The sequence below is a fragment of the Rattus rattus genome, chromosome 4 (genome assembly GCF_011064425.1).
Source record: "Rattus rattus isolate New Zealand chromosome 4, Rrattus_CSIRO_v1, whole genome shotgun sequence".
In the NCBI taxonomy this organism is placed as follows: domain Eukaryota; kingdom Metazoa; phylum Chordata; class Mammalia; order Rodentia; family Muridae; genus Rattus; species Rattus rattus.
In genome coordinates, this window is record NC_046157.1 from 136,271,928 (window position 1) to 136,296,423 (window position 24,496).

General features: G+C 38.4%; 1 protein-coding gene across 1 annotated transcript in view; it reads left to right on the forward strand.

Annotated features, from left to right (window-relative positions):
• Positions 1-24,496, forward strand: part of Pard3b (par-3 family cell polarity regulator beta) — a 986,886-nt gene that overhangs the window by 607,136 nt on the left and 355,254 nt on the right.

The following is a 24,496-nucleotide window of genomic DNA, read 5'->3' on the forward strand; positions in this document are numbered from 1 at the left end:
AGATGAAAATATATCTTTCATATATTTTGTTCTAGTTTTTTTTTCTTTGTGAACCATCTGAACTGTTTTGAGCATGAATTCTGTGTGAAAGCATTCTATGTGAAATATCACTTTTTGCAAGTAAAATGTTACTCTACATTAAAGGTCACATTTTAGCCCTTGCTCACAGGGGAACGCAGATATTTCACTAAGGTATTTGTTCCAAACTACATATTAATCAATATGTCTACATCTTTCATTAAATGATTAGAAAAAAATTTAAATGATCCAGAAGTAAAGTCAAATTCAGACCATTTTATAATTCCAAAAACTTTTTTAGCTCATACAAATCAATTAATCTTTTAAAGAATAAATTAGTTTTAATTGTAATCAGAACCCTTGAGCCCTCCTCTGGGATGCCACATGCTGCACTCTTGCTGCTGAAGGACACCTAGCAGTAGCAAGCATCCCCAAAGATGCCTACCCTCCCTTCACAAGAAGAAACAGTCATCTAATGTTGCGATATGATTTCAGTTTTACATGAAAATCATTTATCCATCTGTTCTCCTTTCTCTCATTGATTCAATAAATATATATTGAGTATATTTCCTCCATGTTAAATACAACCCTAAATAGCTTAGACACATCACTGATAATAGACAACAGAATCTTATATGAATAGCTTAATTTCTTGTTGTGGTTGTTGTTTTTTAGTAGAAATATTCTCATGGGTAAAGTTCAAGAGATTGGGTGTGTAAATGTTAATAATGCAGTAAGTGAATAAGCACGGGAAAGGTATCAAGGATGACACAGATAGCACTCCAGTTTGTAGAAAGAGTAATGCAGCAGTACCCACCTGGTTGCCAGTGTCCATAAGGAAAGGCGTCTAGCAACTCTATGCAAGATGTAAAAATTAAACTGAAAATTAAAAAAGAGATCATATTGGAAATTGACTAATCAGGAGTGATGGTTTTAAGTGAACTGGGAATAAGCTATCGACCCTCTGTTGATCCTGGAATTGATTGGCACAATCCCCAGTCCCCAAGCACTTCAGGACTGCCTTGAACAAACCGAGAGAAGGCGAAGGTCCCAGCTTAAGATTCCTCAGTAGTAAAACAGTCATGTACCAAGGAATCGGAAAGCATTTAGCCCATTTTCAGCACTTAAGAAAAGTTATCATCACACAAAAATTGGATAAAAAATGAATTACCTTGGAGGTTTTTAAATCTTAGCTCAATAAATCAGTATCTATGAGGTAAATAACCCCAGTGCTTTCTCTCCAACCAAGCAAGTGAGAAGAAAGCCTACTGGTCAGATCCTCTTGCTGTCCAATCTTACCAAAAACTGAGGCATATGCTTGTGGATATAAATGTAGATGTCTCCTCAAATTTAATTAAAATGAAGAGTGTGGTAATGTACAGACATAACCTAGCACTCAGAAGGCTGAGACAGGAGATTGACAAGTTCAAGACCAGCCTAAATCATGTAGTGAAGGGTTTTGTTTGGTTGGTTTGGGTATTTGCTTATTTGTTTTTCTCTCTGTGTGTGCATGTGTGTATGCACACATGTGTGTGCATGAGCTTGCACATGTGCATATGTGACGGCAGGATCTTCCTACACTGATCTCAAACCCAGTCATTCTTCTGCCCTCATCTCCTGAGTACTGGACTCCCGGCATGTGCCATCCACATGCGACTTAAAAACCAATAGATTGTCTTACTACGATTTCAGTGATGGATCATGAATGATAGAAAAGAATTGGGGAAATACTTATTTAAAGTTAATTGTGTGTACTTCAGGTTTGTTTATTTTCACCATCACGGTCACCAAAGTAACACAGAAAAGGGAGGGAGGTCGTATGTTAGCTCCCGGTGTTATTCAGTACATGATGGCGTAGGGAAGACAGTGGCTGAGGGATGACTGAAAGTGGTAAAAGTGGTCTTGGGATAAGATACCCACAAGGATCTGGATCTGGGTCTAGTAACCTTCTTATTTCTTCTAAACCCTACCCCTACCTCCTAAAGTTTCTAGAACCTCCCCAAATATGTCGGCCCCTAGAGAGACAAAGCCTTCAATACATGAACTTCTTGGTGAAACACTTCATACCAAAACCCTAGCTCCAGGTCAAAAGAGATTCCATGAGTCTCAAGATCAAATCTGCAGAGCAGTTCCTAAACTCACTGGGTCTGAGACACCACGGCATCTCATAGGTCTATTGATCTAACAAAATCCTGGCAAGGAGCAAGGGTGAGTACAAAGCAGAGTGCAGAATTTCCAGTGAAACTGCAATGAAGAGAGCGGCCGTGACGAGGGTGGAGGCGGAGATAGGAGGTGGATTTCCGGGATAGAGGAGTGCGCAGCCGCTGAACTGAACATGATGAATGAATTGCTGAGCAGATCGACTAAGTCTGGCTGGAGTAAAGTGTGAATTAACCATGGCCTTGACGACAGAACGTGACTAAGTGTCCTGCTGTGTGCTTCTGAAGAAGTACATGTGTGGCATAGTAACTGTGGGACAGTGACACCCATGGTTCTGAAGCACTTTACCTATGGTAAGAAGATTCAGTTCTTCAGCCATAGTATTCAAACCCCAAAGTCTGTTAATCCAGACTGTGAAAAACAAAAAGGGTAACCGCACTATAGTAACCCTGTAATCATGCTGAGGCTCGTAGCATTTGGGAATTGATTGGTGTGTGCCAAACAGTCTTTGGCATAGGAATTCCACAGTTATTTCTCAGAATCATGATACCACAATGAAATGCCAGATACTGGCCACTTATGAAGTTAAAGGATATTTATATTGCTGACATCATTGGTGGGTCCTATTGACTGGACATCTGAGGAGAATGACAGGGAGTAATAACGGGAGATATGTCATAGTAAATGGTTACATCTCCAGATGGAACAGAGAGCATGTCAAACCTACAGTCCTCTTTAAGGGTATAGTCCTTATAGTAGGACCTTCTAGTCACCTAGACAGATACCCATAGCATCTCAAAATCCTGGCATCCTAGGTTTAAGCCTTGAAAGTGGGAGACATTTACGAACTCGTCATAAATGAGGATTTCAGAGTGTGAAGAGAATGGGTAATATGTAGTAAGCCAGCAAGGATTCAAGCTCAGACTTATCTAAGTGAGATGGCTAGGTTCCAAGTTATTTTGACTTTATATTTAAATTGGAACTTATGAATCTTCCAGCCTTACTTCTAATAATAGAAGACCTATTTTTTGTTATTTTCCATCTAAATCCCTTCTTCTACTCAGGACTTGTTTGTCTGTCTGTCCTTGGAGACTATCTCTTTGCGCATTTACCATTGATATCACTAATTTTAACACAGAATTACACTCTTTGGATACCTACCAAATGAGAATTTTTTTTTCTGACTCCAATCAGATTACAAGCCCCTCCAGGGTCATACCTAATGATTCTTGGGCACTTCTGCTCACCATTTTGCGTGCATGCATGCCAACTACATATGAGATGGATGGTTGAATGAATACGGTTAGAGCAATCTGGCTGCAATCTAGGAAACTCCATTAATCTCCATCATTGACTTGGCTGATCTTACTGTGTAGACAGATTCTCTTTTCCTAACATCAAAAGATTAAATGAATAAAAGTGCAAACAAATGATTAAATGAGAAGCAAATCAAAGGGCGAACAAATGTTTGTATTGGGTTGCAAAAAGGAATAGAGATAAAGACATCTAGGAAGGAAGGTGCACATGTAACACCATGCACCAAGCAACCTCGTTCATTCGTCTGAACTAGTTGGGTTTTTTTTTTTTTTGTTTGGTCATTTGTTTGTTTGGTTTTGTTGTTGTTGTTGTTTTCACTTGAAAGTGAGTAAGCTTGAAAGAAAGAAAGAAAGAAAGAAAGAAAGAAAGAAAGAAAGAAAGAAAGAAAGAAAGAAAGAAAGAAAATAAATTTCGGGAAAGAATTAAATCCAGGAAGTACAGAAGGCCAAAAGCTTCAATTTCATTAAACAGAGAAGAATGGAAGCAGTTGTTTAGAATTTGAAGAAAAGGGCTGTGTGCTTTATTTTCTAATTGGAGGAATCTATGAATAAATTAGGCAATCACTTGACATAATTGATTTAGATCATGTGAATTCGCTTGCTCTGCAAGAGAGGGTAAATTAGATCAAATTGTCTGTGCCCCTCCTAGGCTTCTGTGTCTCTCTGGCATTCGGTTTTCTTTTGTACTCTCCTACATCTTCATTTCCCTTTTTCAAAGTATTTTTAAATCTTAAGAAATATATATATATATATATATATATATATTCTAACTCTTAATTTTAAATTACAAAGAGTTTTCCCTTTTGATTGTAGAATTAGATTTGATTATATTTCCATAATAATAAATCTGTGTTTCTTATTTATGAATCCTATTTTCATCTTCCATAAATCTGTTTATACAAGAATAACATAGTGTGCACAAACCTAGTGCCACGGGAATTATATTCAAAACATGCTCGAACTGCTTGCTCTTACCTGAAGCAACATGAAATTGAATTACATTAGAAAAGAGCAATTTGGGTGCGTGTCAGCTGTAGCAAATATCACAGAAGCTGAATATTTAGAGATTTTGTTCACCTTGGGTCAGACAGTATTAGCTGCTTGACAAATATCCCAAAATAGAACCAAAAGAGAGAGAGGAGGCAGGGATTCCAAGTCAAGAAACACAATTGATTCAAAATACACTGCAAATATCCTAAATGGTTTAAATGCATGATACTGGCGCACCCATTATAACTTCAAATGTATGCAGATTTCTATTCACAAAGTAATTTTTTATTTAGATTTCATCAGAGAACTTAGTAATGCAAGTGTAATCTATTTATTGCAATCTCATATGCTAAAACAACCAAGGAACGTCAGAAGCCCCGGTCTGCACTGCACATGACCCAATTTGTATAAAGTCCAATATAGCTACTTGCTGTTCAGAGTGTGGAAGTTAACTCTTAAATGGCTAAATTACCTAACCTTTTAAATATCTAAATCTATATACCTTTAAGAAACAGTACTTACTTAAAGGGTTTATTGATGACCAAATCATAACTCAATGTTGTTATATTGAAAATGTGGTCAAAATCTTTATAAGGACAAGAATTTCTCAGAAAGGTTACTCCAATTGTTTGACCCTTTTCTGGGGAAACAGCCTCTATGCTTCACCATTAATGGACTAGAAACTCTATCTCCCTAACAGCTCATACCCTTACATTATTATTCATTGTGTCATTAAATATATTCTAGAAGGTTCATCTAAAAAAAAATCCGTAATACAAGTTAAGCATTTCTAGTTTAAAATCTGAGTTCCTAAATGTTCTTAAAATTAGTTTTTGAGTATCAACTGGATACAGGAAGAAGTCTCTGTTGACTCTTATGTGCAAAATCTGTGCCTAGGCTAGTCACAATTGCTGACCTGCTACATTTAAGGTATGTATGGAACATGAATAGATCTTTGCCTATACTTGGGTCTCATCCACAGAAACCCTGTCATGGTTTTGCTAATTATCTAAAAGTCAAAAGTGTTTGAACTCTGAGCACTTCTGGTTTAGACGCTGGGGTTCTGAAAACTTAACCTGTGTATAATAGACATATTTGTGCCTAAGAAATTCTTGTCTTAGTGAGTAAAGGCATTTGCTGTCAGAGCCTGGTGACTATGAGTTCAATCTGCAGAATCCATATAATTCTGAAAGGAGAGAACCAATTCCACAAAATTGTGCTCTGTGTATACATTTGTGGCATAGCAAACATGCACCCATAAACAACACACACACACACACACACACACACACACACACACACCACAATTAAATACATTTTTAAAGAAGAAGCAGTTAGAAAATGATGTCTTTTAAGGTGAAGAAAAATCAATTGTGTGTAATGTATATAAAACTGAGAAATGATCATAATAGTTTAGTATAACACATATTTCTTTTTTCCCCATTAATTTATTTATTTACTTTATATCTCTAATATCCCTATTGGAACCCCCTTCTCCCAGTGCTGTCTCATACAACCCCTCCCCATCTCTCCTCCCATTCTCCTGTGAAAATGGGGGCAGTCCCCCCCTGGGTCCTAATGCACCCTGGCACCTCAAGTCACTGCAGAACTAGGACTGAAACAGAAGCATAGAGCTACTGCCAAACATTAGATTGAGCTCAGGAAGTCTTATGGAAGAGTTGGGAGAAGGATTGAGGAACCCAGAGAAGGTAGAGATGCTACAAGAAAATCAACAGACTCAACTAATCTGGACCCTTGGGGGTCCCAGAGACTGAACCAACAACCAAAGAGCTAGTGTGGGCGGACCTGAGACCCCTGCACACTCGTAGCATTTGGTGCAGTTGGTCTTTATGTGCCCTCCACCCCCAACAACTGGAGCAGGGCTGTCCCTGACTCTGTTGCCTGCTTGTGGATCCTGTTCCCCTAACTGAGCTGCTTTGTCTGACTTCAGAGCGGGGAGGATGTGCATTGTTCTTTTTTTAATTTAACAAAATTTTAAAGGTTAAATGACTTGAAAATATCAACATTCTTACTTTAGAAATATATTTTACTGTGTGTGTATGTATATGTATGTATGTATGTATGTATCATGTGTGTTTGTATAATATATGTGTGTCTGTGTGTGTGTGTGTATTTGTATTTGTATATGTCCATGTATGTGGTTTGAGTGGGAAACTACGTGCATACCATAGCACATGTTTGGAGGTCAGAAGATGTGTTCATGGATTCTGTTCTTTTCTTCCAACTTGACATGGATTCCAGGGATCTTCCTCAGGCTGAGACACTTGCAACAGCAAGGACCTTTACTTAGTGGACCGTATTGTTAGCCCCAACTTTCTTTTCTTATTTGTTTCATTTTGAAAAAAAATCAAATTTCTTGAAAAACAGCCACAATTACTGTTGAGTTTTAAATTTTACAATGCAAGCAGGGTGTATTACAGATCTTTAGTGATAAATACAAAGATTATTTTAGGGTGTTGCAGAGGCTGTACACACTCATTCATAGTGGAAACACTGCTGAGATGACAGCAAGAGAGCTGTCATTCATAGGGAAAATGACATCGCTCTGAGTCTTCAGAGCTGGCGCTCTCACATTCAGCAGTGACACCCAGTTCCAGGTCTCATGCTCTCCATTAACAGACCAGCATTCTCCCTCACAACTGATGACACTCATTCTTTAATTCACTCGTGTCTAGCCAGTATTCAACTTCCCTAAGGTGTGTTGAGATAGCATTTCAATAGCCACTCCCTATTATTCAGGGTTTTTCATGGTTGATAGAAGTAAGTAAATAATTATAAAATGCATGGCAAAGGAGTTCCACTCGTAAATATGTGAAGGCGTCTTATAAATTACTGGAAAGTAATTGTTTGAAGGGAAATTGTAAAACTATTTGGCAATTTAAAACGGAAGAAAAATTCTATAAGTGAATAATATGAACTATATTCAAATTGACAAATAATTAATGAAATTGATATATACTGGCAAAGTTCATCAGTGGTAAATATTATTATGGCCTATTGTCAAGCATTTTTCTTATATTATGACTGTATACAGTACCTTTATATTTTTTTAATCTCTACTTACCAATTCTGTCTTTAGGAATCAACTTACAAATACTAAACATATACATACATAAAACTCCCAGACCAGTCCAAGATCTTAGCAACATATAAGCATTCTTTTACTATATTGAACCAGAGGTGTTCATGAAATTACAGGGTTTTAAAATCAATAGGCTATGGTGTAACCAATAAAAGCCTTATTTAACAAGCTATACAAGGTGAAATTATAATATTCCAATTATTAAATGTGTTATATACAATTATATTGATGCTGAGTGTGCCTCTGTGGGTGTGTATACATATGAGAGAGGGTTATAGAGAAAGATGCAAAGAGAAATGGGGCAAAATATTAAAATGCTTTTTTTCCTTGTGAGAATTGCATGAGTGATTTTATTATTTATATATCCTTTATATTTCTAGACTTTACCAAAAGTGTGCATTAAATCTGTAACATAAAAGAGTTTGGAGTGTCTAACTACAAAAAAACCATGTATATTGGATATATTGATTGAATTCATTTTGCTTTGAACTGTCACCTGTAAGTGGGTAATAAAACTATTTATAAGGCACAGCAATGTTTCTTAAGGGATTTCAACTGCATTTAAGTCACTCTATCCATTCAGCTGGTGTTAGCCTAGAAGCACATTGAGCTGCAGAGCCCTCAGAACATTCCTTGCAAGTGTAACCAGCATTTGTATATGTAAAATGAAACCTGCACAAGGCCAACTCTGGACCAATAGCACTGTCAGAGACCCAGGTTCCTTCCCATCTCTGCCGTTCTTCACTTCCTGCCTTTCCCTTCATATTTGTCGTGTTGTAGTGTCCAGATGGCTGCCATTGCTTCAGCAATCATATCCATGTCCTGGTCATAAATAAATAAATAAATAAATAAATAAATAAATAAATAATAAATTAGCAGAAGGCAAACAGTGTGCCAGCATGCTATGCTTAAGCCAGTGTTGTCTAAGGGTGGAGGCCCAGAAATCAACAATTCCTATTTGTAGTGTCAGAACTAACACATGTTTTGTGCCCCATGCCCCAGTAAGGACTTAAGGTCAATGGCATTGTGGGTGGTGTTGTGTCAGTGACCCTGCAATGCCTGTCACAGTTGCCAGCATGTTTCTGAGCTTCTGGCCACCGTATGTACACAACCATAAATATGCACAACTCTTCTCAAGAACTCTGCAGAGCTCCCAAGTCCTTTTAGATCTTAGTCTTCAGAGACAACCATTTCACCCTATGGTTAAAAGAACTATCGAGTCAGTAGAAAAGCAGTGGAGAGCGGCCTTCACCCACAGTCTAAGTCAAGGTCCGGCCAATGTCCTTAGGCTCAGGCCGGGGAGAAGCACTCAGAGTTCCTTAGGAGAATGATGGCAGCAGCAATTTCAAATTAGAGGAAACGGTGAAAGAAGCCTTGAAGAAAGGAGACATTTAGTGGGCAGGCAGTGGCGGGTGACCCTGCCTGTCAGTCACTCTTTCAGCTTTATACTTGTCTGTCCTGAGTTGTCGAAAGAATTCTTATGGTCAAAGTACCAAGGACTTTCCAGTTTAATTTGTCTATTTGCCAGCACAGACACAAGGCATAGAACCTATAAGCTACACACACACACACACACACACACACACACACACACACACACACACACACACACCGGAAAAATAAATAAGCACAATCAAATTTATTGATTTTAATATAAAAATAAAACCTCAAATTTGAAAATCTTGTCAGAATTATCCATTGTTACACTTATAATTCATTTTTAAATATTGTTATTTTCATTGTGTATTTAAGGATTTAAGAAAACAAAGGTTGTTTAAAAATCAGTCAACACTAATCTAAATAATTTTTATTAATTAAATTAGTATATATCTCAGATTTTTGCAGCAACATTTTCTTTGGTGTAGATGTAAAAGAAAAGATGGAGGGAGAGACATGTAGAATATAGTCACAACCAACTCCTTTCTCTTTCCCTTCCTTGGTCAGCAGTCTCTAGTTCACCAAGGAAACCACTGATCTAAGGAAAATGATGGAGAATTTACTGCCTATGAGATTACTTTGGACTTTGGGTCTTGCAATTGTCTGGTTTTCGATTTTATGTTTTCTATTAGCTCAACCTTATACTGAATGTTTCATATACCTCAATGCATCCCCCCAAAGATAGATAGCAGATATTTAATATGTATCTGCAACCGCCTATTCTGCAAAAGGAGCCTGATTTAAGTGAGTCCATCTAATAGATCGGCATAAAATACCACATGAGTTCACTAGAGTGTGTGCAGAATTCTCTGCTTCCTATTTAAGTGAGTGGTTGTGCGCTGTGAAATGGAGAGGCAGCACATAAAGCCCCAAATTAATAACCTCTAATAAACAATGAGGCTGGATGACAACTTTTCAAAATCTATTACACACGAGTAGCCCTGGTTCTGCACAGTTTGCATATTAAACAGATGATAGTAGGTTCTGGGCAGAAATATAGACAGCATTATATACTTCGATGCATGCCAGAAAAGAAATCTTTTGATAGCATTTACTGTAGCCAAGAACAGAAGCAGCTATATAATCCCCAGCCAGAAACCAGGTGCCAAATTTAATTCATGCAAAAAAAACAGGTTGGCATCTTATAAGGTTGGTAAGCTCTCGGGGAAACAACCATGGAAATCCTGGGTAGCTGGGTTGTGAGGTCTATGGTAACGGTGCCCTGCTGGGCTGGCTAGTTCACTTTCTTCTAAGCAGCTCAAGGAGTAATCAGACTAAGTCCCAGGCAGGCATCTCATAATGCACATACAAAAGTACCAGACTTGGTTTCCAGTCAGGTCAGCACAGCACATGCCTTGGCTACAGCAAGCTCACTCGTCAGATCTGTAGGAAACACACAGTGTGGTGTGGTAATAACACTGAACGAGAGGTCTGGGATTCAAAAGGATCTGAGCGTGCAAACCTGGTGAGCCATAGTAGAAAAGATTGGCTTTAATAGGAATACATGTAAATCCCCGTGTTTAGATGGGTAAAAGGAAGCAAGTGCCTTGTTCCTATCAGATTTCTATGCTGCAGCCTAGGTGGTCTTTTTAAAAACAGAAATCAGATCATTCCCCATCTTTGCTTTTTAAAGAATCCATTCCTCTGAGGATAAAGATGAATCTCATCCATCCGTGTGTTTTGAAGTCTTCCATGACTGGCCTCTTCTTTTCTCTATACCTGCTCTCCCTTGATTCCCCCTGTCTTGCTGAATGCCCCATAAGAGCTCCATGTCTTCATGTAGGACCTGACTGGGGCCTTTCATATTTCCTCTACAAAATACTCTCACCTTTTCCTAGACGTCTTCAAAATGTCAAATCCATAGGCTTAGTTTATTTCACTACCTACTTTCAATTTGATCATACTTTTTTTTTTTCAATTTAGCAAATATCCACTGAATACCTACTGAGCATTAGACCTTGTTCAACGTTCTGTATATAAAACAGAGGTGTATAAAGTCTGTATTTTTCTCATGGAGCTGGTGATCTAATGGGAAGTCATTAGATTTAGTGCTGAAGAATTTGATGAAACCTAGAACAAGAGTAGATGACAGTAAAGGAGGGTGGGTGCTGAAAGGCTGGGCTTTATGCAGAGTGGCCAGAGAGGGCCTCTCTGATGAGGTCATATGCATTCAGATATGATTGAAAGGGACAGTGGCCTGAGTTGCCATCCAAGAAAATTACAGTATAGCAAAAGGAAAGAACATGTTCCAAAGCTCTGGAAAGGGATGTGCAATGAACTGGGGTGAGCCCAAGGCTTCAGGAAGACCATACACTAGTGCACAGATAAGCAGAATAAAGCCGGAGAGGTGACAGTAATGAGCCTAGGCAGGGCTAAGAAGCTGTGGTAAACCTTTGAGTTCTCTTCTGCATGTATTGGTTGGAAAGTATTAGAAGGAAAAATCATGATAGCATTTTTCTCATTTAGTTTTGAAAGAATTAAGGCAGACGCCATGTTGTGTATAAACTATATAGAGTATGGAATCCCTAGGATGAGTTAGGAGTTATTACATCAGTGAGAAATGAAGCTGACCACATAGCTTTGCTATCACTTACCATGTGATTTGTGTCACGTATGTGCTAGGAACGGTAGCAGAGCAGGGAGCAGGCTGCTGTGCTGATTTCTTCAATTCTAATATGTAGCATGTGACTGCATACCATTGGTTCTTCATATATATATTTTAGATGAAGACCTGGTTTAATAGCACTTAATATAAAAAGGACCTCAGGGTCTGAAGTGACCGCACAGTGGATGAGCCAGCAGTAGCCATGTTTGGCTGCCAAGTGCACTAATGCTGTCTTCGGTTGTATGAAAGAGCTTGGGGGTGGGATGAGTGGAAGGGAGACATGAATCTGAGGCAATATTGTATTGCTTCTGCTGCATTTCAAGCAGTAGTCCTGATCCTATACCAGTTCCTGCTCCTGTCGTCTTTTAAGCCTTGGTGTCTTTCTGTTAAAATGCAGCACGCTGCATTCACCTGTGGCTTCATCCACATAGCCACAAAAATTCTCTAAGATTTAACTGAGGTTTTTCTGTTTTTCCATGAACAGCAGGCTGTAGACTTCCTGAAAAGAATTTCAAAATTTGTGAGACACACAACGGCTTACGACACTCCCACTTATGTGAGAGTATTTATTAATGGTCATTGCTTTTATTCTTCTACCTCTGGGTTACATCACGTATGTTTTGACTGTCAAATAAGTGTCTTCCAAGTATGGGGACATAACCCAGTTGTTAGAGTCAGCCACGCAGCCCTGAGTTTGATTGCTTGTGCCACATGAATGTTATGAGAGTGCACACCAAAAGTCCAGCACACTGCTATCTTAGGGGGCACTTGGTACTCAGCCACATAGTTTATTAGGAAGGTCTACTTTAGTAGATAGTGAGTACTAGAAATATGTAGTCTTTGCAAATACAATAGTAAAATCTTACCTCTACATCTCACATAGTATCAAGAATTTATGCTGCAAAGTCGGGGATCATTCTGCTTTCAGCTTTTTGTTTATAAAATTTGGAAAACAACCCTCCTTAGGTTTTCTCCTCTATAAAGTAAAATGATAATGCCCACATAGACTTTTTCTAATGATCAGACAATATTTTATGTGTTGAGGTACTTACAGCTCCATAACTTAAGCTGGTAAGTGTAGTCATCATCTGCTCTGTATTCTTCCTAAAGAATGAACTAAGTGAATGGAAAGCTTTTTCAATCATAGGATGAGAAATGTTTTTCATCGCTTAATAGCGAATGGTGGCTGGATATTGTATGACTTGTGCCCTTTTTTAGTGTTGTAATGAGAATCCTCTTCAAGTAATTGAAATATTTCTCAAAAATCTGGGAGTTTTTATATTTCAGATAAAATTAAGAGTCCAATGCCGGCAGATGTCAGGAACGCACAGAGAGAGATTCCTATAAGGCAGTGGTTCTCTAAGGAGTGGGGGCCCACTCCTCTGGAGGTCAAACGACCCTTTTACAGGGGTCACATAAGACCACTGGAAAACACAGATATTTACTTTCTTATTCATAAGAGCAGCAAAATTACAGTTATGAGGTAGCAACAAAAGTAATTTTATGATTGGGGTCACCACAACATGAGAAGCTGGATTTAAAGGTCACAACATTGCAAAGCTTAAGAACTACCACTATAAGGAATCACACACAAATAGCCTGTTCCCTGACATAAATTTGTTTAAAAAAAATAAAGCACAGACTCCATGACACTCATAGAAAAACATGTCTAAACTCTAACTTTTTAACACACGAAGATGGGAAATGTTCTTTTCCTGCTGACCAAACATCGTCTCTTGTAAACTTGAAAGTGGTACCTGTAAGAAGACTCGAGGAGAAGATTGCAGTGAGGAGTTAGCCGGGGGAGAGGAATGGTAATGATACGTGTGGTTGTGAGGCAGCTCTACAGAACACAAAACTGCTGCGAAGAAATGAAGGCTGTTGTGTTATATTTAGTAAATGATCAATGAAACAAAGTATTAAGAGTAAGGTGGAAGCATTTCAATCTTGAAAGTGATTCTGGTTTTCCAAGCAGTAGAATATTAGAGAAGGATTGTGGTACAAAGAAAAATGGCCAAGATGATATTTATGTCAATGTGAATCAATCAGTAATACATGTGGTAGACTTGGTAAGTGGAGCTAAGCCAAGGGTAAGTTGATGGCAACTATAAAAGTTCAATCATAGTTTATTGAAAGTCTGAGTCAAGAGATGAGGATCTTTGGAAGGCTTAGACAGCTGACCTTCTGTGACTGTTGGTCACAGAGACAGCACGTGGCCAGTCCTGCATCTAGACATTCAGCAGCTCAGGTGTATACTCTCTGTCTTCAGTACTTAGAATAGCCAAGCAAACCCCATCTGTTCTCTTCATTGCTTTAGCGCACCCCTGTGCATGACAGAAGGGGATGATAATTCAAACTCTTAGTCAGGGATCAGGGTCTCAGCTCAGCATGCTCTGTGGTTGATTTTAGATTATATTTGGGGGCACTAGCTCTGTGGGTTAGGATAATTTAACATATGAGGACAGTGGTGTTTTTGTATATTAAGTATATTAAATCATTCTAATGCTTATTTCATTGAAATCAACAAATATACTACCAACCATTATCCTTTTTCGCCATGGCTTTTAGTAGTTGAGATAAGGAGCTGGAGCTGAGAACAGCTGGTTGGGGTGTTGAGAACAGAATACAGAGTGGTGAGAAGAGACGGAAGTCCACATACACTTGCAGTCTCTCCCTACTACTGGACAGTGTCATGATTAGAGGATGAATGCAAAGGAACTATCAAGTTGGCTCAAAGGATACCCAAAACAGTGTTGAGAGCTCACACAAACGTGGAAAATGTTTGTGTCTTCCAAACCCATGTAGTCAGAGACATGTGTGTGTAAGGATGTTATTATGAAGATAGTTGAGTCCAATGGTCGGCAGTGAGCCACCAAGTTTCTTACATGAAATATTGACGTTGAGCCTCTCAGGTATGAAGAAATGATACCAGATAGAATGAAAACATTTGACGAGAACAATAAATAAGAACCCATTGATGTAATTGGTGAATGTGAAATAAAAACATCTAAGGATGGAAAAGGAGAGTTCACTATGCATTTTATTGATACTGAGCAGATATTAACCCAATATGATGAGCAATAATTTTGGCAACTGAAATGTGACAGGTAAATGTCTTGAAAGAGTCAAACTATCAGGCATCCACGAGGAGACATCAGGAATCTGAATAGCTCTGTAACTCTTGAAGAATGTGATTCTGTCGGACTGGGTTCCCTCATGGAGCCTCCAGGCCTGATGGCTTCCTGTGAAGTCAAATGCCTGCTAGACTGATGGCAATTCTGAAGAAACCTCAGATCAGTAGAGGAGGAGGACACTTCCTTAGCTCGGTTCCTGCAGCCAACTTTTCTAGGATACAACTATAAGATACAGACACTGTAAAATTAAATAAATAAAAAGAGTGCAATAAACTCACAGCCTTCATGAATTGCCACAGAACCCATTTTACAATTTTGAAAAATTGCAGCCAACAATATATCTAAAAAAGAATAGCGTACCGTGACTAGGTGGGGTTAACCAAGGAATGCAGTATTAGTCTTTTAAGGTAAGTCACCTACAACAGGATAAAATATAAAAAAAATATAATTATACCAGTGACTTCAGAAAAAAACTACATTATCTAATGAGCAATATGAATCCAAACATATGGTATAACTATATATAAGCAAAAGACCACAAAAACGCAAAATTCAATATTGTGTTCAACTCTGACCAGGGTAGAAAGGCTGGATACCTAGACAACAACTATGAAGCTTAAAACACAAAACAAAACAAAATAAAACAAAACAAAACAACATGTATTCCAGTATTCCATGGTGTGTGAATGAGAGAGAGAGAGAGAGGGAGAGAGAGAGACAGACAGAGACACAGACAGAGACACACAGAGAGAGAGAGAGACAGAGACAGACAGAGACACAGAGACAGACAGAGACACAGAGACACACACAGAGAGAGAAACTGCACATTTGAAAAACCAAGGAAGCCTTGTAGGAGGACTTGGGAGGAGGAAAGGAAGAAATGTAATTATATTATAATCTCAAATATAAAAAAGTAAAAAATGACAGCCACCATAAAATAATAAGCACAAATCAAAAAATAATAACAGAGTTGATACATGGACTTTTCCTTTACTTTATTGCTACATGTATATCATAATTTTTTAAATTCTCCCACATTTAATAAAAGCAAATTTTAAGCCTACTGTTTTTGTTGTGTGTTTCTGGATATCCTGTAACAGAGAAGCATTTATTTATTCTGCACAGCTTGAGAAAATTCTGACATTTGCATATTGAAAGGAAAGTTTATTGTACCAAGGCTTCGGAGTTTTAGAAATATAGTGTGTTGGAAGTATAATGTGCTATTTTCTATAAGCAGAGAGAACTGCTATTTCAAGTGTCATATCCTGTGACAAACAAGTGTGATTAGTGCCAATAAGCCAAATATAGGAGCCAGGGCCCCAGGGACCAGTCACATCAGACTCCGCTCTAGAGAAAGACAAGTGTGTGCCCAGCTTACCAATCATTCACTTTTCTGTAATTCTTCATTCACTACAGGACATATAAGAATTTATGTTTATTCTAAACAGTTCTATCCTGTTTTGGCCTAGTGCAATTCATACCAGAATTAGATCCAATCATCTTCTCCTACCCTTCCTTGCCAGAAGTTTGTCTGCAGATTGTGCCATAAGAATTTCACAGAATGTATCTGCATTATGGTGTGTGTGTGTGTGTGTGTGTGTGTGTGTGTGTGTGTGTGTGTGTGTGTGTGTGTGTAGAGAGAGGGAGTGAGAGAATGAATATACCGCATTTACCAATTGCTTCATTAGTTTACAAGCGTTTGATGAGTGGGTAAATCCAAAATGCTGCCATTTCTTTGTTATTACAAGTATTTCCCTCACTAAGTAAATGTTCATGAGTACATATAAAATTCTAGGCCTGATTCTTGATATTGGAGAAACAGGACATCTTACCTATTAAAGGTATTTATAGTTTAGTGTGAATTAGATACACAACTAACGGTAAGGTAACTGCCAATTATTTTTGTCCCCGAACTCAACTTGAAGAAGTAGACATAGTGTTTAAAGCCTATTCGTCAAGTAAGGGGGGGTGAATTTTACTGTAGTATGCATCTGAGACCAGGCACTATTTGTGCATCCTACTGATGTAGCAAGTTGCAAGGCCGATTGGCATCCCTTTGGAGTTCGTTGGCGGATACAGGCAGAAGTGGCGATAAGACCTGCCATAAGAATTTCACAGAATGTATCCGCATTATGGTTCTGTGACAATGAGTTTGTGCTTTTCACCCAGCTTCATCCTATGAAGAATGATTTACATTTTACCTATGGATTCATTATTTAACAAAAACAACAACAATAAAAAACCCAACTTAGTAATCAGTTCCCATCTTCCTCTGTATCAGCAACACAATCCAAGCTTGGGCAAGCTTCAAGCTTGAGTGCCTCCTCCTTTCCATGCTGTCTACTCCCTGTGTGCTAAGATTCATCTGTGAGCTCCTTAGGTGCAGTGTCCACCCATATAAAGCCTGCATTGGCTTTACGAACCCTGTGTCTTTCCGGCTTCCCAATGTTCCTAAAGCACTCTCCTCCTCCTTCTTAAACACAGTTTATTGTATGGCACATTTGAGTTTCTGTATTGAGCCACAAGTGCCATCCTCTGATTATTTTGAGAAAACTAGTGTGTATTGAATCAATTCAAAACTACCTAATTTAAAAGAGGTTTTTTTCCTGATATTTTTTAATGAGTTAAAAAACATAATGAAAATTAAGTTTTTCATCAAATGGTTTAAAATTTCTAAAGTTTATGGAGGGAAAAAGACTATTTGAAGATCCCACTGAAGAGTTAAGAACATATGGAGAGTCTGATATGACTGAGGGATATGAGCCTCTGTTTTTATCCTGTGTCACCATGGCGTAACAATACAGCATGATATTGGAAGAGAAACTTGGTCTGCCAAGCTCTGACTAACGTATTGTCTGAACAGGAATGTATTCGAATTGGAGTTCTCTGTTTTGGTATGCTTCTAAGAGATGGTGTGACAACCATGGGCATCTCATGCTGGCTCTATAATCTCCTTTTCAGCAAAAACCTTGTTTTAGTTTGTGTGTGTGTGTGTGTGTGTGTGTGTGTGTGTGTGTGTGGGCATATATGTGTATTTATGTATATATATGAGTGTGCATGTATGTGTATATGTGCAGTGTAATGTGCATGTGTATGTGTGTGTATATAAGTGTGTGTGTACTTGTGTAAGTGTGTGTTTGTGTGTATATTTTAGGACATGGAGTAACTTTTCAAAACATTAAAAGTCCAAAGTGCTGAAAACTCAGGAAAGTCTGTTCAGATAGACGATATGCCAAATCGTCACTGACATAGAAAACACTATAAATTAAGGCAGTAATAGTTCATGGTTGCTGAGAAGGGAACTTAATTTACAACTAGAATCAGGTTTACATTCCTTAGAAATTCTGGAAATCCATCACTGGCACAGAAATTGATCTGCTAAAGGAGAAGAAAATTGATTCCTAATATTGGCAATTACATCAATTTTAAGTTCTGAAGGGACAACTCTTGGAAACAAATTTATTAACCACAAAGGAATTCCTTGCTACTCTAGAAATGATCTAAAGAGTAGTATTTATAGCCTCATTTGAAGAAAGAACTTCACTATTGCAGACAACAGCTTCAGGATTGTTGTCTCAATTATGTTAAAGATATTAAGATAAAAAAGTAAGCGAAGCCAGGCTATCTGTATAAAAAGCCAGCACCACAACATATTTTGCCTCAAAGTATCTCTCTATGAAGGAGTAGGAATCTGAACACATTTGCATACTTCCATTCAAGACATGCTGTTGGTATTCTCAAAAAGAATAAGTGTAGCTGGCGGTAATTTTTATCTGAAGAGATTTGTGTGTGTTAGCAATATACCATATCCTGTCAGCTCGGAAGAGCATATGGGGCCCATTAACTCACCAAATCTGCCACTGTTCTGCAAATTTTTATTAAGCAAGTGAAGTCCCTAATAGTCACTTATGTTATAGAATGCGTGTCAAATGCTATCAATAAGCAAGGGGATTGTTTTCCCCTAGTGAGAAGGCATTTGAAGTGTGTAAGAAGGCTTGACAAAAGAATAAAACACTTTAAGCAAGCACTGTATTAATAAAAATGCACCCTACTGGGAGCAACATGCACGCATATTATGTGCACTTTAATGTCTGCTGCTAACAAGTTTGGAGAATGCCATCTTGATCATAGATTTTTTTTTCCCCTCCATATTTTTGTTCTCTGAATTCTAGCAATGAACCTGTTGGAAATTAAGTGAAAAGAAAAATGCTGTGTGTTTGTGCTTTCTTAAAATAGGTGTCCTTGGTGGTTGGGCACTCTCCATAGACTTAGACTTCAAAGACTTAACAAGAATTAGAAACATGGACCATCATGGCTGCTGCGTTCCCCCTGATCCCTATGCAAGTGCGAGGACACAGCAGGAAATTAGCAAACATCCAAACCAAATAATGTCCTCTTTATTAAGCACCTGTGGCAATCAAGCCAAATAGTGCCCATCAATCTTGTGTTGAGTGTCAGGAAATAGGTTAGCATAGAAATCTCATTAGCTAAATAAAGCCAGAGAAATCTAAAAAAAAAAAAAAAACCAAACCAACTTCGTGATCGCTCCTAGCTTTTAATAATGGCTACAATGAGAACAGTGGTGGTAGTAAAAAGGCCTTTGAATTACATCTTCAAAAGGACTCAACATTTTATTCATCCCTTCATTTGCTAGAATATTCCTCGAATATACCCAAGAGCAAATAGTTGCAGTCCTTGAGTAACATCGAAGGTTAAGGAAGCTAATGCAATGAACTCCAGAAACTTAGGAAGCAATGTAAAGCAACCTTCCATCAGAACCAGAATGAAAAACCATACAGGTCTTCCTCCATCAGCTCCCCGTCCCATGACCTTCCTCATGTGAGGCCCACTTAGTTTTCTGTTTCTTACACAAGCCTTTGATTTAAAAGTACAAACCTATCGTGAGTCATGTTGCTACCATTTCAGTCTCTGCACTATCTCAGTATAATGCAATGAAACAACTATACTTACACTCCAGCCCCAAGAGATAACTAATAGTCGCTCTAAGGTGATGTGGGTTATAAAGGAAGTTGGGTATTAATTATAATACTTGCCATTTAAAAAATTGGTGGTGTGTGTAATTTTACCTCATTTTCTCATTTGCCACTGTTATTTAAATTACTTCCCAGCACTAAGCATGTGCATAAAAGATGATTGTTCCAAATTTAACCTTTTAAATAAAATGTGTTCTATTAATTAAGTCATTACCGCACCCTCTCTTTTCCATTATGTTTGTTCATTTGCCGTTGATACTAAAGATAGGCATCTGTGTCAGAGAGTATTTTGGAGAAAGACCCCTAATTTTTGTGCCTGTCATCCATTTGGATTTTCCACACTGTTTTTTAAAATAGTTTATTTCAGTGTTCCAAAGAATTTCAACTTGTCAATTAAGATAATGATAAGTATTCCCACTGGGAATAAAAGACATTATTCAGCCAAAAAGTTTAAAAGTTCCTTGTAAAACCTAGTGTGACTAGGTAATTTGCAAAATTTAGATTTAAAACGAAAAACCCAAAAAGACAAACTAGGCCGAAGCAACCCTTTGCTCAACTGTGTTTTCAGTGTACGTCTTCCAGAGGCTAAGTGAGTCGTATACACTGCATCCAAAGTGCATCGTTCAGATAGCACAGAAACGCCCACACTGCTCTGCTGAAGTCTGATGTATTCTCAGTTAGTCTTTATCTCTGTACAGTCACCAATGCCATGGCTACCAAATCCACCCGTCACAACTCTCACTCACAACCTCGCTTTTCAAAGCCTTACCTAGAAGTTGGCTGAGTAATTTGAATGATTTTTTTAATCTCCCATAATTTCCTGTGTGCTGCTTGTCCCCCTGTTCTTAGCATGAGCGAAACAGGAGTTAATGGGCGGTTAGTCTTTTCCACACTAACGGTGGTAGTCGAGTCACCGTTCAGTTCCTGCCACTCATGTTTCTGCTTCTCTGTGAAGTTTCTCGTTAATAATGACCATAGCTAAGGTTTTCTAAGTGCCCACCGAGCGATCTTCCAAGCGCTTAACATGCACCCACCAGTACATGTACTTACCTCACACGTCCTTACGTCTTCACCACACACCGGTGGGACGCAAGCCTCTCACTCACGTTACGGTAGTGAGCTGAAGCGCTCAAAGTTAAAATGACTTTCAGGTTACTTACGGAAATATGTCTGAAACTTGAAACAGTGCGACTTAAGTTTCCGAGCCAGGTTCCTAACTCTCAGAATGACTTCTCTCGTGTTAAGTGAGAATAAATAATTTAGGTTGAATACATTTGAATTTTAAGTTTCCAGCATGCTAGATTATAAATTTAATTATTGTCTTAGGGTTTTACTGCTGTGAACAGATACCATGACCAAGGCAACTCTTCTAAGGACAACATTTACCTAGGGCTGGCTCACAGGTCACAGGTTCTGTCCAGTATCACTACAGGAGGACGTATGGCAGCATTCAGGCAGGCATGGTGCTGCAAATGTTGCTGAGAGTTCTCCATCTTCATTCAAAGGAAGCCAGGAGCAGATTGTCTTCAGGAAGCTAGGGGAAGGGTCTCAAAGTCCACCCCACTGGGGCACACTTCCTCCAACAATGCCATACCTTGAGCCAAGCCACTTATAAAAACATATTTTATATATTTTTAGTTTTAAATAATATATTATATAATCACAAATAAATACTATAGATGTATAGTATAATATCTGCATAGTATATAATTTTATATATTTATATTGTAAAATGTATCATTATAAAATTATAGCCAACATCATTTATATTGGTCTGCAGAAATTTCATTTTTTATAGAATCTTGCTATGTAGCCCAAGGCAGGCTTAAACTTATCCAAATAATCCTTTCTCTGTCTCCAGTGTTCTAAAATTACATCGATGGACCTCTTACGTAGCCCAGATTTCTATCTAATATCATAAATTCAAATAAAAAGAATGCTGTATTTCTAGTATATAATTGTTTAAAATGTTTTCTTGTATGTAATTTGTATCATTGTTTGTCCTTAAAATTCCTCAGCTAACAAATCTGTGATTGTCACTTACACAAGGGAGCAGCTAAGACTGTCATTTTACCTCTGGCTTCTGCTGATGAGAAGCAAGCCACTGCCTTTATATGAGACTCGGAGACTGTAATGCTTGCCTTCTCAGAGTATTGTGAAGATTAAAATGATTAAATAGATTTAAAACATGTAGAATCTGTGTGTTTCAAGTGCTTAGTAATACCAGCTACTATTGTTATTAAAATTATCAGGAGATTTGATTTATAGTATTTTTCTACTTATACTTTAGATTCCACTGTGTATAGTTTGTGGGACAAGAAGGAAAAAACTTGCCTGTCAGTACCTGATAAATATTATTGGACTTACGACTAAACTGTTAATGCAACTAAAAGTGTGACGAGATCTTACACAGTTGAGAACAGGATCATAGGCAAGCAGTGCTGTTAGCTCCAACATAAAGAGATAGCCAGGAAAGGACGGCAGGGGAGTGGCCAGTTATGCATGGGACTGTGACCATATGTTAAATGTAGCTGAAACTGTGGGCAGAGGGAAGAGTCAGACTCCTTAGTCAACATGGAGGTGGGCTTCCTGGTTTTCAAGCTTCTCTTCCCTTCTGTCAACCCTTGACAGCAGAGGTTTATGGACCAGCATGGACATTGGTAAATGGTACATAAAGGAAAAGGGGTGTTGAGTTCTGATGTGGTCATCCTCAGAGAGTTGTTTAAGAATGTGTTCACAGGACATATTGATTAGTGGTTTTCATATACTGTCTTTTCCTGATATTAATATCAATTTAACGATAACCCTCTGTGACACAGTGGGAATCTTTTCTGTGTTTTCTATCTAGTAGGGCTTTAGAGAATCCATATTATTCATTTAAATGTTTGATAAAATTTACCTGCAGTGTCACCAAGTCCTTTGAGGGAAAATTTTGTGTGCAAACTTATTTTAACATTTAACTATTAGTTCATACATACAGTTCTTTTTTGATTTTCTTTTTTTTTCTGTTTTTCATCTTTATTAAATTGCATTTCTTTTTTTTTTTTTTTTTTTTTTTTTTTTTTTTTTTTTTCCGGAGCTGAGGACTGAACAGGGCCTTGGGCTTGCTAGGCAAGCGCTCTACCACTGAGCTAAATCCTCAACCCAAATTGGGTATTTCTTATTTACATTTCAAATGTTATTCCCTTTCCCGGTTTCCAGGCCAATATCCCCTAGCCCCTCCCTCTCCCCTTCTATGTGGATGTTCCCCTCCCCATCCTCCCCCAATTACTGCCCTCCCCCCAACAATCACGTTCACTGGGGGTTCAGTCTTGGCAGGACCAAGGGCTTCCCCGTCCACTGGTGCTCTTACTAAGCTATTCATTGCTACCTATGAGGTTGGAGCCCAGGGTCAGTCCATGTATAGTCTTTGGGTAGTGGCTTAGTCCCTGGAAGCTCTGGTTAGTTGGCATTGTTGTACATATGGGGTCTCGAGCCCCTTCAAGCTCTTCCAGTTCTTTCTCTGATTCCTTCAACGGGGGTCCCGTTCTCAGTTCAGTGGTTTGCTGCTGGCATTCGCCTATGTGTTTGCTGTATTCTGACTGTGTCTCTCAGGAGAGATCTACATCGGTTTCCCGTCGACCTGCACTTCTTTGCTTCATCCATCTTGTCTAATTGGGTGGCTGTATATGTATGGGCCACATGTGGGGCAGGCTCTGCACGGGTGTTCCTTCTGCCTCTGTTCTAAACTTTGCCTCCCTATCCCCTCCCAAGGGTATTCTTGTTCCCCTTTTAAAGAAGGAGTGAAGCATCCCCATTTTCGTCATCCTTCTTGAGTTTTATCATACATACAGTTTATTTCTATATTTTACAGCTTTACTAGCTGAGCCTTTTCAGAGTTTTTTTTCCATTGCTTGACAGCTGTGTAAATTTTGACCTAATTCTTCCACACTCTTTATGCATGACCCATCATCATTTTTAAGTGAACTGACTGCTTGCCACTTCAACTAATGGGAATGAGCATCATTTTCATCTCTGTGTGAGCTTCAAATGTTTTCTTTCTATTCAGCATTGGTTTTCTAGGTCTTAGGGGTGTGGGGGGGAGGGGAGTGTCTCTGATGATATGAGAGAAAAATTGTAAGCTGGTCCCGTGCTTTATAAACTCCATATGCATTAGCTTCCCTGAATATCATGTAGCATCCTTTATTGCAAGGAACATCACTGGATTCTGTCCTGTATCATCTTCCTGAATGATCTCCAGGAAGCTGTCTAGACTGGAAGCTAGGGCTGTCATGGCATTGACTATATTTGTTTTCCATCCTTACAAGTCTGTCCTTTGTGACCTAATGTCTACTTCATTGAATTCTATTATTACAAATTTTATCCTCTCTTTATTAGGAAAATATAGATCTTTCCTTTTTTTCCTATTTTGACCAGATATAGAAGCCTACTCCTTGAGTCTTGAATATGTACATATTTATTCTTTACTGCTTAAGGAGCTCTATTATCTGTTACATGTCCCTAGGACATTGAATTTAATTCTTCTCTTACAGACATCAAAGAAAGAGCCCAGTTAAAAGAACTACAAGTAATGACATTTTTTAATAAGCGTCACACTCATAGACGACCTAATAAACATAGCTCTTCATAGTTGACTATAAAATGTCTGTGGATAAAATTGAGGCACCCCAGGATAGGCTGGAAGAAAACAAGTCTCAAATCTTTGCCAGTAAAAGATTTAATTTGTTGTGAACCTATAT